The sequence below is a fragment of the Procambarus clarkii genome, chromosome 12, assembly GCF_040958095.1.
Source record: "Procambarus clarkii isolate CNS0578487 chromosome 12, FALCON_Pclarkii_2.0, whole genome shotgun sequence".
NCBI classification, from domain to species: domain Eukaryota; kingdom Metazoa; phylum Arthropoda; class Malacostraca; order Decapoda; family Cambaridae; genus Procambarus; species Procambarus clarkii.
Genome location: NC_091161.1, coordinates 45,035,709 through 45,050,894, shown reverse-complemented (window position 1 = coordinate 45,050,894; position 15,186 = coordinate 45,035,709).

Sequence of the window (15,186 nt, the reverse complement as noted above, 5' to 3'; positions counted from 1 at the left end):
GGTACAGGAAAGCCCTCGTGTTTAAATTTCTGAAGGATACTCGGATGTTGGCCAGTATGCCATTATGAAGCTGTTATTCTGCTAATGTGGGCATCTGACATCACAAATGGGGTTATGTCCACTACTAGGACTTTCTTCCTTTCTGATGTAAGAATCAGTTTTCCCTTTTATCCTATACTTTTGTCCTGGTCTTAGTGTGCCTGTTCCAATCCTCATAACTTTGCATTTGGCCATGCTTTTTTTCTGAAATATTTTAAGTGTGTCCAAATCTGATTAAATGCCTCACAATCTGCTACTGTCCTGAGACTTCTCAAACTTTGCATCATCTGTAAATATTGAAATGAAGGCACAAATTTCCTGTCAGGTGATTGACAAATTCGAAACAGTATGGGACCTATAAGCAACCCTTGTAGTACTCCACTTGTAACCTCTCTCTCCCCTCTGCTTCCTTCTTGAGAGAGAATCTCTGACCCAATCAGCATTAGGGAAACCTAAACAAACTGCCCCTGGTGTGGATGGTATAACTTGTAACACCTTGAGCTTACTGAATGATGTCCCTAGCCACCCTCTGATTGACCTCTATTAAATGAGCCTCTCACAAGGTATCTTGCCAAAGAAATGGACACAAAGTCTCATAGAACCAATTCCTATACCTATCTCTCAAAATTCAGACCCATTTCCCTTACATCTTGCATGTGTAAAGTCTTGTCTTGGAGTTCTCAGTCGAGTCATTTTTCAGGTCAAAGAAGAATTGGCTCCTAACCTATATGGGTTTATGCCCAAGTTTTGTTCACAACCATGTTTTGCTGAATATTTTGTACACTTCCAGGATAGGACACAGGCAGCCTTTATTGACCTGAACTCAGATTTCGATGAAGCAAATGGCGAAATATTATTTGAGAAACCTGCTGAATTTGGAATCGAAGGTAATCTGAGTTGGATAAAGAGCTACATATCCAACAGGCGTCCTAGTGTCCTATTTAAAGGAGTTAAAAGTACAAGAACGGATGCATTCGAAGTAGGCACACCTCAAGGTTGTGTCCTAAGCCCTATGCAGGCGATGAGTCACAATAACGTGGCTAAAGTATATTGACCAGACCACACACTAGAAGTTGAAGGGACGACGACGTTTCGGTCCGTCCTGGACCATTCTCAAGTCGATCAAGTCGCCCTATGTTTTTTTTTTTTTTTTTTTTTTTTTTTTTTTTTTTTTTTATGAGATATATACAAGAGTTGTTACATTCTTGTACAGCCACTAGTACGCGTAGCGTTTCGGGCAAGTCCTTAATCCTATGGTCCCTGGAATACGATCCCCTGCCGCGAAGAATCGTTTTTTCATCCAAGTACACATTTTACTGTTGCGTTAAACAGAGGCTACAGTTAAGGAATTGCGCCCAGTAAATCCTCCCCGGCCAGGATACGAACCCATGACATAGCGCTCGCGGAACGCCAGGCGAGTGTCTTACCACTACACCACGGAGACTGCATATATATATATATATATATATATATATATATATATATGCGCATATATATATATATATATATATATATATGCGGAGACTTTCATATACTTATGTGCAAACTTATCCATGACATGCCTGTACAATCAACTAAAACTGTTATATGTTATGCTGATGATATTTGTCTTATGGCAAACAGTAAACAAAGACTACAAACGTTACTTGATGTATTTTCCAAGAAAGTAGTAGAATGTGGCCTCATAATCTCTGTTGATAATACAAGAGCTCTTTTTTCCCCTTTCTCTTCATGTTAACTATACTATTAATGGAGTGCCCGTGGAGACTTTTGAGTCTTATAGATTTTTTAGAATCGAGGTTACTGATACAAATATCATCAGCAACCTTCGCAAAAACTTGTTGAGCGTCTTAAACCTCTCAAAACTCTTGTGAGTTAAGGATTTGGCATTAACATAAGATATGCTCGTAGTTTTTATGTTGCCTTTATACGATCTGTTGTTGATTATTATGCCTTGCATCTTCTTAATTTAACACCTAAACAACTACAAGGCCTAGATGTAGTACAAAAAAATGCCATGTGCATCATCCTAGGTTGTCCTCATCCTAGGTTGTCCTAGAACTGTCAGAATTGTTAACATGAGAACGGAACTAAGATTACCTTCTATTTACGAGAGAATAGTTCAATATAAAACTATGTTTTGTGCCATACAGGCTCACCATAGCCCGTGTTACCTGGAACAAAAAGTTCCAGGTAGCCAATCTTTAACAACAACAACATTTTGTGTCAAAACTTTGAAAAATAATGGTTCCCCCAACTCTATTCAAATTAAATTGAGATCCACTGTAAACAATTCTGACTGTTCAATCAATCCGCAAAAGGCGCCTTACAGTGTGTGGCTCAGTTGTTGTGCCAATATTCTTATGAAACTGAATGTCTCTTTGTCTTGATAAAACTGTTCACTATATTCCCCCTTGGAAAAATGTGCAGGTCTCTATACATTATACACCCATCAGTGTAAAACAAATGTATAACACAAACTATGAGATGTATAACACTATAAACTATTGACAGTCATCTTCAATATCTCTAACCAACTGAATCCTATGCCTTTACTGATGGATCTGTACAATTAGGCACCCGTAGAACAGATTGTGCATGTGCAGTACATAAAGGGAATTAAATGATCATGCCTTGTACACAGAGATTGAACGACTGGGAAAGCACGACAGACTGAGCTATTGGGTATTTATCTAGCCACTAAATACATTAAGCTCCTATGGGGGTGAGGTGATATTTTGTGACTAAAAGTGCTCTGCAGTCTTTAAATAACCCATCACAATTTATGTTTGTAATATTAAATGGAAAGTAATTTTTGCCAATGATAATAACCATTGTATAAAATTTGTGTGGATCCCATCCCATGATGGAATTGGAAAATATGACTTCGGACAATATGACTTGGCCAATAAGGATTGCAGGAAAGAAAACACTGATTGTGACTTTGCATTATCTAATGAAATTATTAGAAACATAGAAATTAAAGAAATTACTTCAGGTTTATTAGAACTAAGACATGGCCAGAGACCTGAAAGCTGCAGTATTAAAGCTATGACAACTTTTGTAATAATAGGTATTTGTATAATCAGCACAGTAGCCGGACTAGGCAATATGATGTAGTCATTGCGTGAATTCGCCTTGGGTATAGGAACATCTGGCAGGTTAGTGAGGCTGAGCCACTACCCAAATGTTCAGATTGTAAACTCCGTGACAAACCTTTAATGCATTCACTAGAACACTATATTGTTGAATGTGAAACCGTAAAAGATTTTAGACCTTCCTGGCCTATTGTACCACCAAATGTGTTACTGTTTCATTGAATCTGGAGTACTGGACGACATCCTAACAATTTATCCAAACGGCCTATTGACATAGCTCGAGTGCAGGGGGGAGTTGTGTAAAATCCTGGTTTGTGCCTCAGAGAAGTTGCAGGATCCAGTAAGTTCAGTAGAACTTCGGTTTCAACTATTTTACCCTGTCGTAGCTCAGTCGATTAAGGCAGTGTCTGGGATGCTCCTGGACGCAGGTTCAAATCCTCGTCACGGCCCTTGTGGATTTGTTTAATTTATCCAAAATTCGTTTGTCCATTTGAAAGAAATAAAAACAATATTATTAATATTAATCTTAAGTTGCATCTCTTATGAACCCATCCCTGCCCTTATGTGGCAGTGACCAATAGAAAGTTATATTTACATATTCGTACATTGAAACGTTGATTGTAACCATTATACATGGGCTTCAACCTACAGTTCAGACCAATTGCCTTGTGTATGATCCTCTGTCCTGTGTGACAGTGAATACCAGCATTATCCTCACTCCAATAAGACTTAATTGAATTCCTCAGATTAGGCAAAATTGTAATTAAATTTTGTCAATAAAGATGTTAATAATAATAAATCTCTGACCCACCTTAGGACTTTTCCTAAGGTGGAAAAAATCTACCTACACCACACAACTCTCGACCCCTTCATAGGTTCGGACCACATTCCTGTCTCTCTGTATCCCAAAAAACTCTTATCCTCATTCAAGGCCTCCCACGTTTACCATACAGCAGAGCTGACTGGGCAGCATTCACAGAGCGTGCAAGAGACAGACCTAACATTCACATATGATGGAAAGACGCCCGGGGGTCATTGACACCCAGCTACACCTTAGACAAGACAGTCACACATGCGGCGGCTTCAACAAACACTGCTCATCACCCACAGAAGATACTCTATTACCCCATCCATGTGATCCAGGAGACCTATCACACACTACCAAAACAGATTCATACAAAACCAGCACAGACATGGCCACGTACTTTTCGGCCTCACTATACTCTGCAATCACGTACTCATTAGCCTGGTCGATGATCACCCCTTGCCCTTGACATGCCTAGTAATAATGGCAAAACAGCACAAAAACAAACTCTCAAGAATTTTTGTAACTTCATTAACAAAGTCAAGAGAAGCAAGTACACCACTTTCAAACACATTTACTCACAACGACAGAAACTTCATGAACCCGGCAGTCATCCAGGTTTTCCAGCAACACTGTTAGACAAACTTTCACCCAGAGCCAACAGCACTTCGAAACTTTACGGTTAACAACATGGATTACCAGACACGCAGACCGCAGATCAGACAACGTTGGAAGATTGGTGCGCGGCCAGAGATGGAGATGGACGTATAGAGCTTGCGGGCATGCTTTGGTGGCCTGCCCGTTTAAAGTGAGTCTTACAAGATGGGTACGCGTTTGCCTCCCCTGAAGAGATCCACTTCGGTTGGTTTAGCGTTTTCCCGGCCAGTGGACCAAACGCTGGTTGGTCTAGCTTTGGTGGACGTGCTCCATGTCAAGTTGGCCGATCTGATTGATGTGTAGCTTCTTCAGGATCGTTGAGAGGTGGCTGAATTTCACCATCAAGTTGTGTTTCAAGAGTTCCTCGATTGGTGTGAGAGGCGTTATTTCCCTCTGCCTGATGGGGCGGGAACCATTCAGGGTAGTTAACCTGAGTGTGACTTACGTGGCGGTGCATGGAGCGCCGTTTGAATTGTTGGATGAGCTGTTGACCAGGCGGTTTGAGAAAGTGCTGAGTGTCCGGTGAAACAAGGTCACAACCGCCCACTGTGCGGGGATGCTTGATGACACCCGGACTTTGACGTTGTCCCTGGCGTGAAGTGTTCCTTCTTCGTTGTCCCTGATAAGGTTTACAATTGGATGTTTGTAAAAAAGTCCGCCCCGTCCATGTTATGGTTGTGGTCAGTAAGGTCACCTGGCGGCTGCACTGCATCGTGGTCGCGGCTGACTGTGTGAATATATTCAAGAAGGGGGATTTTCCAGTTATGCTGACACAGGACGAGTTGGTGGGGGTGGCTGGGGATGTTATTCTACCTCCTGTTATGATCCCAGGTAGCTGAAAAATGAGTCTCCCTTGAGAGTTATTCTGCAAGACCTGACCTAAATAAGAGGTGAAAGAAATATAGACATGGAGGTACATACGTAAAATAATTGGTTAGATTTGATAAATAGTTTAAGAGTATGGGCAGTGATCAAGAATATAAGTTGTGACGGGAAAGTGTTGGAGTGTTGATGTTCGGCAGTCCTCCAATGGCAGGTGTCAAAGCCTGGTCACACTTTAAACAAAATATAGACTGCTTGCCTGTTGTCTGTGGTAAGTTAGATGGAGGAACACGTAAAACACACAATATGAACAATGAAACTTTAATATATTTACTTTAAACATAAATGAAAATAAAGACAAATCTCGGGAAGTTAAATTACAGTTAAATAATAAAGAAAATGTAAGGACAATGTGAAATACAAAATACAATGTTAAAATGGTGCTGAGAATATCGGCTATGGCTGAAGCCTCCCTTCGTATACGAACTAATGAGCTAGTATGCCAGAGAGAGATGTCATTCGTAAGAGCACAAGGAATATTCTGAAGTGGATAGCTGGTCAGGCTCCGACGTCGATTCTTGTAGAGGGCGCTGAGGTGCTGTGTGCAGGTGCGCGGCTGGCGAGTCGCCAATCAGAGGCAGGCAAGCTGGTGAAGGGTAGTTAACTGGTTTGATGACTAGCCGGCGCGTGGAGGGTGTGTGGAGTAGGGGGATCTTGAATACGTTTTGCCTCCTGGTCAAAACGTTTTGTGCTACTGGTGACGTATCTTGAATGTAGCATCTTATACTTGTGTCTTTGGCGTAACTTAAAGTAGTGAAGAGCAGGCTCAATCTCTCTTGAAAGAGATTATCGTCACAAAGTAAATGACTTGACATGAGATGTGGAGAGTTTGCTGGAGGTGTGAGGCTCGCTTGAGAGGAGCTTGAGCTCACTTGAGCACCAGACATTGTGAGGGGAGGTTGCACTCTGTTGAGCTCCTGTCAGAGAGGAACCCCTAGTTGATATACCTTCAAGAGGAAGGAAGTGTGAAGACGTTTCAGCTGTGGAATCGAGCTGGGAACGTGTGGTCTCAAGTCACGGACGGCAAGAAGAGTTGTGAAGCCACCCAGAGACATTTTCATGGGCCATGGGAGCGCCCTGGTCAGGCACCATCGATAGGAAGAGCGCCCTGCAGGAGACCTTATTGTGGTAAGCCCAAATTTAACTAGTTAATAGTGATTGTCTGTATTTGATTGTGTGCCCAGCGATCATAGTAATTGTTTGTGAGTACATTAGGCATGTTTTGATGAGGCAGAAGGCCAAAATAAGAGAGTAAAGATGGAGGAACGTCTCGGAGGGCAGAGCGACATTTATCCACTCCAACCACTGGTGGGCGACTGAGTGAGAGAGCCGCCCGGGAAGCGGAAGGCTCCCAGGGAGGGCAGAAAATGGACCAGCCCAAACGTGGGGGAGTCACCTCACAGCATGTAGAAAGCAGGGAGATGTCAAGTGAAACATTTGTTGTGAACTTTATGTTAGTTGTATGTTTGTAGAGGAACATTTTTACTGGCATGTAAATGGGTTGCAGGTTTGTCTGGGGAAGGATTTGCTGAGAACTTCAAAGCCAGCAGAGAGGGGATAGTTGATGAGACTCCAAGGTTGTGGAAGGCACTGAGCTCTGTGGAAGAGCAGCCATACAGTGAGGAGCAGGACTTTAAGCTGTGAGAAGAGGAGCAGTGGAATGAAGTTTCACATGCTTCTGTAATTCCAGTGGTGAAGCACCATTGTTGCTCAAGGAAGAATTCATGGTGTAGCAGCCGGGAGAGCTGTGGAAGACCCTGGTAGATGATTCTAGGAAAACCTGAAGATGTCAGGATAGTGAACTTCCAGATGTGGAAAAGAAGTTCTTATTAACTACTTGTAGGGAGTTGGTAGTGTGTTTGGTTGTCATTAGCGTACAAGACGCAGTGAAAGGTGCGTGATTGGTTACCATTTTTGTGCCAAGGAATATTTATACTGAAGAAGAGAGTTACAACCATAGGCTGGATTACCTGCAGAGACATATATGTGGGTTCTAGGACTGATAGGGAGATTGATTATTGTTGTTTATCAAGGAATATTTATGCTGATATTTATGTTATTGCAGTCATAGGCTGGTTTTTCCTTGTGTGTATATATATATATATATATATATATATATATATATATATATATATATATATATATATATATATATATATATATATGCAACAATGATCACAAAAACACTGATCCAAGTATGCAGAATAACCACATGTGAAAAATAGAAAATGCTTAACGCGTTTTCGGCTAATTCGCCTTCATCAGAGCAAAGTAGAATGAAGATAAGATTGCTGATCAGACCTTTATATCCGCCTGGGCAGATCACCTGACCACCAAAAATAAGTGGAGGAAAGGAATTATAAGAAAGAAGGATACTGCAGAAGGCCTATTAGCCCATACGAGGCAGCTCCTATTAATATCTCCAAGTGACATACGTGTTAAATGATTGCTATATTGTTTTAACGTGCTATATTGAGGCTTAAATAGGGATCCAACTTGTACATACCGGGGCTCACATTAAGGCTGTTTTTACAATGTTTGATCAGAGCAGACTCGATCACGTTTCGTTCAACAAAATCCTGACTTTTAACAATACATTTTGCCCCTGTGAAGTCGATAGAATGATTACATAAACTGGAATGTAAATACAATGCACTGGATTGCTGGGCTGTACGAATAGCATATGAATGCTGTTTTAAACGCGAGGAAAGAGATTTACCTGTCTGGCCGATGTAAACACATGCACACTCATTACAAGGGATGGAATACACACAACCTGCTACAGACGAGGGCGAGTTTTTAATTAACATGGACTTAACTGTATTATCATTTTTGAACACTAGATTAATATTAAGGTTCTTCAGGGCTGGGGCAAGATTTACTAGACCCTCAGAATATGGTAATACCAACGAATTTTTCAGTTCTGGTTTAGACTTAGTAGTCTGTTTGTAGAAAGTCCTTTTTGCTTGACCAAACGCAAGATCCAAGATCGATTTTGGGTATTTTAACTTCTTCCCAATTTCAAATATATTTGCTATTTCTTCGTCGAAAAATTCCGGACTGCAAACTCTCAGTGCTCTGAGAAACATACCAGAAAAAACTGCCCGCTTGACCTGAACATGATGATTTGAATGTACATACGAGCACACATTGGTAGGTTTCCTATACACATTGAATTTGAAACTCCTACCAATTCTATGAATCATGATGTCTAAAAAAGGCAGAACACCATTTACTTCGTTCTCAATTGTGAATTTAATTGACGGAACCAGCGAATTAATTTGATTGAGAAAATCAGTTTCGTCATGATTAACCGGCCACAGGCACAAAATATCGTCAACGTACCTGTACCAAAGCAAATTTGAGGGTAAAATCCTGGGAAGGATATTTGTTTCGAAACATTCCATGTACAGATTGCTCAAAACAGGGGAGAGGGGATTACCCATCGCCATGCCAAATGTTTGTTTATAAAATGAATCATTAAAGCTGAAGTAATTATCTTTAATGCACAATTTTATAAGTTCAATAATGGTGTTAGTAGGCAAAGTTAAATTATACCTTGGGAGTAGATCCCGTAAAAATGACAACAGATCATCAACAGGAACCCTAGTGAACAGAGCCGTCACATCAAAACTAACAAGTTTAAAATCATAATTTAATTTCAAACTAGACAACTTGTTAACCAAGTCCAAGTTGTTTGTTATGTGTGAGTTGGAAATGGAACCTACTACTGGAGACAAGACTAGGACAAGCCATTTGGAAAGTCTATATGCCACAGATCCAACAGAACTAATAATAGGTCTTGCAGGATTATTCGGTTTGTGTGTTTTAATAAGCCCATATAGATATGGGAGAGAGGGGAACGACTTAAAAACTTAGGAATCAACTCCTTATCGTTCTTGAGCACGGTTTTAAGAGTTTTGTTGAAATGAGCAATAACTCTTTCAATAGGGCTCCTCCCCGCTCAGCTCGTTGTCGCCGTGGGGGGGCTTAGTGGGCGGCTGCCGGAGTGTGATGCTCCTTGGGACAGTCCTCTGTCTTTTTCTAGCCTTGTGCTCCTGCTGCCGTCCTTTCCAATTCTGCTGGGCATCTTTTCCTTTTCCTTCTGTTTCGTTTTTCTCCCCCTCTTCTCCTATCTGCTTGCCGTTTCCTGCCGACCTTTTGCTCGTTCTGGTTCTTCCCTTGGACTTCTTCTATTTTGACGCCCGGGTGCTTGAGGAGGCATACTCTTGCACCCGTAGAACTGTAGTACCCGACGTCGAGAGCGAGGGGAACCTTTTATTGTCAATCCCCCTTTCGTCACTGAACCCGATCTCGACGGACTGTCGGTTTCTTAAGGTGGCGTTTGTGGGGCGTATACTCACGACGCACCCCTAGGAGGCCCCGACAAGATCGGCGATAGCTTCTTGTTGGGTGTCCTGCCTCTAATTGTGGCTCCATGGTGGGTGTGGGCACATTCGTGAATGAATTCTTCTTTTCGTCAAGATGATAACCCCTGTTTCGGCTTCTTCTGGTTTACCTTCTCAGGCTCGTGGGGTGGGCGACCAAGCCCCCGAGTCGGTCCGTATTGGAAGACCCGGCTCTGTAGCCTCCGCTGCATTGGGCCCCGACCTTGCTCCTCCTTTGGCCTCTCTGACTCCTTCCCCTGGCTCCCCTCCCTCCTCTGTGGTTGGGTCGAGCCCCAAGCCCCCAGTGGTGACTACCTCGTCCCCTGGCGCGGCTCCTTCTCTAGTTGTAACTACTGCGCCTTTTAATCCCTCTCTCTCTGGGGGTTCTCACCGCCGTCCTCGTCACGGCCGCCCTCGCTCGATTCCTTCCAGTTCTGCTACCTATCAAGCCTTGTTTGGTCCCGCTTCGTGGGCCAAATATTTTGATCTCCTCCCTCTTGATTCTGCGCCTCCTGACGATTTCCCCCTCCATCGACATCTCATTGATTCCGTGGATGCCTCCATTACTTTCAACCCCACTCGTCTCGGTACACGTGTCGTTGCTGCTCCTTCTCAGGATGCTGCTTCCCGCTTGGCTGCCTTATCCTGCCTTGGCGAGACCCCCGTTCGGGTCTCGAAGAACGCTCAGTTGAATGCCAGTGTTGGCACTATTTTGCTCCCGCCCCATGTTGCGACCGGTGTTCGGGACCTGCGCGACTGCCACGACGATATTCGACATATCCTCGCTGCCCAGGGCCATTCTATTCTCCAGGTGGACACGTTTACTCGTCCCCCTCGTGGTAGTCGCCGTCAACCCCTCCGGGTTGTGAAGATTACCTTTGATGGTAGGGCCCTTCCACCCTCTGTCATTCTTGCTGGTGCCAGGTGCTCTGTCCAGGAGTACATTCCTTCTCCTCGGCTCTGCAACAAGTGCTGGAGGTTTGGGCATGGTGCCCTTTGCTGCTCCGGGACTGTCTCTCTCTGTCCTTTGTGTGGTGGTGAAGGTCACTCTAAGTCGGAGTGCACTTCTCCCCAGGCTCGTTGCCTCAACTGCGGTGAGGCCCATCCTACCTTCTCCCGTGCGTGTGTCCATTACAAGCTTGAGGCAGCCGTCCTCAACTTGAAGCACCGGGAGCGTTTATCTTTTCCTGAGGCGAGGCGCCAGGTTCGCCGGCTCCCGCCTTATGCTAATATCTCTTATGCTCGCGTGTTGCGCTCTTCCTCTCCTCGTCCTTCCCGCCTTCCTCAGACTCACAACCGTTTCCGAGCCTTGGACCCTGATGCGCCCACTGCCCCCTCCTCTGTTCCTTTGGGTTCTCTCCCGAAGGATCCTCCTCCTGGTCTTCTGTCTGGGGTTCCCCTTCCTTCTACCCGGTCTGTCGTGTCTTCTGTGTCTTCTTCCTCGTCCCCCTCCGATCCTCCTTCCCATCCTCTTCCTCCATCTATCGGCTCTCCCCACCGCCTGTCGGTGCGGGCGGATGTCCATCACTCTCCTAACGGCCGTCGTGTGTGCTCTCGTTCGGCTTCACCTGTTGAGACACTGGAATCCGTTGCCCGGTACGTAGTTGCTGGGACACCGGTCTCTTTAAGTCAGAAGCGTAAGCCTGGCTCCTCTCCTTCCTCTTCCCTGGCGGGTAAGAAGGCTTCGCTTTCTTCCTCAGCTCCTCCTTCTGGCTCTGTTGCTCCTTCCCCTCCCGTTTCAGTGCTTGCGCCCCCTGTTCCTGCTGTGGAGGTTTCTTTGACCCCTGCTTCCCTTTCGGTTGCTGCTCTTGCTGGGGTGCGCTCCCCTCTTTCTACTCCCCCTCTTCCTGCTGCTGTCCTTGACTGCTCCTCTCCGTTGTCTCCTCCTCTTCCTCCTCCTCCTCCTCCGGACCCTGCCCGCCCACCTCTGATCTGTTCTCCCGTTTCCTTCCCTCCGTCTTTGCTCAGTTTACCCATGCCCCCTAACCCTGACTTTGCTGACCCTGATCCCGACCCTGATATTCTTTAACGTGCTCTGTGGCTCTTTCGCCTTTGTTTCTTCCTTGTTCTCTGTTTTTGTCCTTTCTCTTCTCGTCGTTGTCCATTCTTCAATGGAACGTTCGAGGTTATTACGCCAATTTCCTCGAACTCCAACTTCTGATTTCGCGGTTTTCGCCCCTTTGTGTCTGTCTCCAGGAGCCAATGCTTGGTGCTCGTCCTGGTCGTTTTCGTGGCTATTCCTTTCTCTCCCCCCCCTCCAGCCATTGCTTGGGCTTCTAATTCTTCTGCTCTCTTGATTCGGGCTGATGTTCCCTTTGTTCCTTTACTTTTTCCTTCGCCTCTCCATTGTTCTGCTGCTCGTATCTTTGTGGGGAAATGGTACACAGTTTGTTCCATTTATCTCCCCCCGAGTGTCCCCCGCTCTCTTCCTGATTTGAAACACCACCTAGACTCCTTGCCGGAGCCTGTGCTCCTGCTGGGTGACATCAATTGTCGTCATTCTCTTTGGGGTGACGTTCTGACGAATACCCGGGGTCGCCTCCTTGAGCCGTTTCTCCTCTCTTCTTCCCTGTCTCTTCTGAATTCTGGTGAGCCCACTCATTTGGACTCTCGGACTCGCACCCTTTCTTGTCTTGAGCTTTCTCTCTGCTCTTCTTCTCTTTACTTAGATTTCACGTGGCAGGTTCTTGATGACCTCCATGGAAGTGATCATTTCCCCATCCTTGTTTCCTTTTCTCTTTTCGCCCTTCCCTCTCTTTCCCTAGGTGGCAGTTTGCTAAGGCAGACTGGACCCTATTTACCCTCAGTGCTGCTCTCTCTGACCTCTCCCTTCTGCCTCTCTCTCGCGCTCTCCTCCTTTTTCATGACACTGTCTTCAACGCTGCCCTCCGCTCTATTCCTCGCTCTTCCTCTCGGGGTCCACGGAAGTGTGTTCCCTGGTGGAATGCGGACTGTGCTCGGGCTGTCCGCTGTAAGCGTGCAGCCTGGAAGAGGCACCGCCGTAGGCAGACGACCGATTCTTTTCTTTTCTTTCGGAAAGCGAGTGCGGTGGCCCGTAGGGCCATCCGTGCGGCTAAACGTGAATGTTGAATGTATGTCTCAACATTTACGTCCGAAACTCCTCTGGCCCAGATCTGGAAGCGTATCCGCAAGATAGCGGGTAAGTTCGTTCCCGATGTTTCACCGGTCCTTCACCTCCATGATACTCTTTTGGCGGACCCGTTGCAGGTCGCTTCCGAACTGGGTTCCCACTTTTCTTCTGTTAGCTCTGGTCTTCATCTTCCCCAATCTTTCCTTCTTCGTAAACCTGTCCTTGAGTCTCGTCCTTTAGATTTCTGCACTCATCTTCAGCTTCCCTATAATGATCCCTTCTCTCTCTCTGAACTTCGTTCTGCCCTGGCCCTCTGCGGGCTCCGATGGTACTCATTATTAGATGCTTGGCCATCTCCCTCCGAGCACGTCTCAGTATTTACTGAGTCTGTATAATCGGATCTGGGAGTCGTCGTCAGTCCCTGAGGACTGGCTCGATGCCGTTGTCCTCCCTGTTCGCAAACCGGGGTCTCTGGGTACTTCCCCTAAGGACTTTCGCCCTATTGCTCTCACAAGTTGTGTCTGCAAACTCTTTGAACGTATGGTTAACGTTCGTCTGATGTGGTTCCTGGAACACCATCACCTCCTCTCCCCTTCTCAATTTGGTTTCCGCAAGTGCCGCAGCACGACAGATGTCCTGGTGAACTTGGAGGTCTATATTCGTACTGCTTTTGCTGCGAAGACCTCCGTTGTTGCCGTCCTTTTTGACCTAGAAAAGGCTTACGACACCACTTGGCGTTATCATATCCTATCTCAACTTCATTCTTTTGGCCTTCGTGGCCATCTCCCTCTCTTTCTCCGCAGCTTCCACTCTCGTCGTTCCTTTCGGGTGCGCCTTGGTACCGCTCTCTCCCTCTTTTCAGCAATACGAAGGTGTGCCCCAGGGTAGTGTTCTGAGCATTACTCTTTTTCTGGTTGCCCTCAATGGTCTTCTGTCCTCTCTTCCTTCTGGTGTCTTCTCCGCTCTCTATGTCGATGATCTTACCCTTTGTTGTCAGGGTGATGATTCGCCTCTCCTTCAACGCCGGCTTCAACTTGCAATTGATGCCGTGTCGTCTTGGGCCACAGGTCATGGCTTCAAGTTCTCTACTTCTAAGACTTGTGCCATGACTTTTACGCGGAAACGGGTTGTTCTTCGTCCCTCTTTGTCACTTTATGGTCATCCCCTTGAATACAAAGATTCCACGAAGCTTTTGGGGTTATTCCTTGACACTCGTTTGTTTTGGTCTCCCCATATCTCTTACCTCCGTGTTGAGTGCTCTAAGGCCCTTACCCTCCTTCGGGTCTTGTCCCATACTTCTTGGGGGGTAGATAGGCGCACTCTCCTTGCTTTACATTCCTCTCTCGTCCTGTCTAAGCTCGATTATGGTTGCCCTGCTTACTCGTCTGCTTCTCCTTCTACTCTTCGCCGTCTTGATGCTTTGCACCATACTGGGTTGCGCCTCAGTTCTGGTGCCTTTCGTTCGACTCCCATCCTTAGCTTGTATGTTGACACTGGCTTCCTGTCTCTCCAGGACCGCCGTGATCGCTACTGTCTTCGCTATCTTGCGCGGTCCTTGCAACATCCTTCCTCTCGCCTCTGTCGTGCTTTAACTTTTACCCCTCCTGCGGTTCCTGTTCCTCTTCACCACCTCCCTCTTTCTGTCCGGTTATCTCGCCTACAGGATTCTCTTTCCGTTCGTATTTCTGATGTTTCTCCTCGTGTTGTTCCTTCTTTGCCCCCGTGGAGGGTCCCTCTTCCGCGGTTTTGTACATCCTTGACCCGTATCACTAAAGCTTTTACCCCTCCTACGGTTCTAAAACGCCTTTTCCTCGAGCACTTTTCTTCTCACTCCCGCTCCGTTTCTGTCTTCACCGATGGGTCTAAGTCAGCGGACGGTGTTGGCTACTCTGTTGTTTTTCCTGATCGCACTTATATGTGTCGCTTGCCGCCGGAGACTAGCATCTTTACAGCGGAACTTTATGCTATTCTCTATGCTCTTCGTCTCCTGCTTTCTCGTTGTCAGTCTTCCTTTGTGGTTGTTGTTGACTCTCGTAGTGCCCTCATGGCTCTCGGGTCCTTTAATCCGGTTCATCCAGTAGTTGTCGAGATCCAGCATTGGCTGTTTCTCGTTCACAGTAAATTTAAGTCGGTTGAGTTTTGTTGGGTTCCCAGCCATATTGGTGTGTCTTTAAATGAGCGTGCGGATGCTGCCGCCAAGGAAGCTGTCCGCTCTTGTCCCATCTC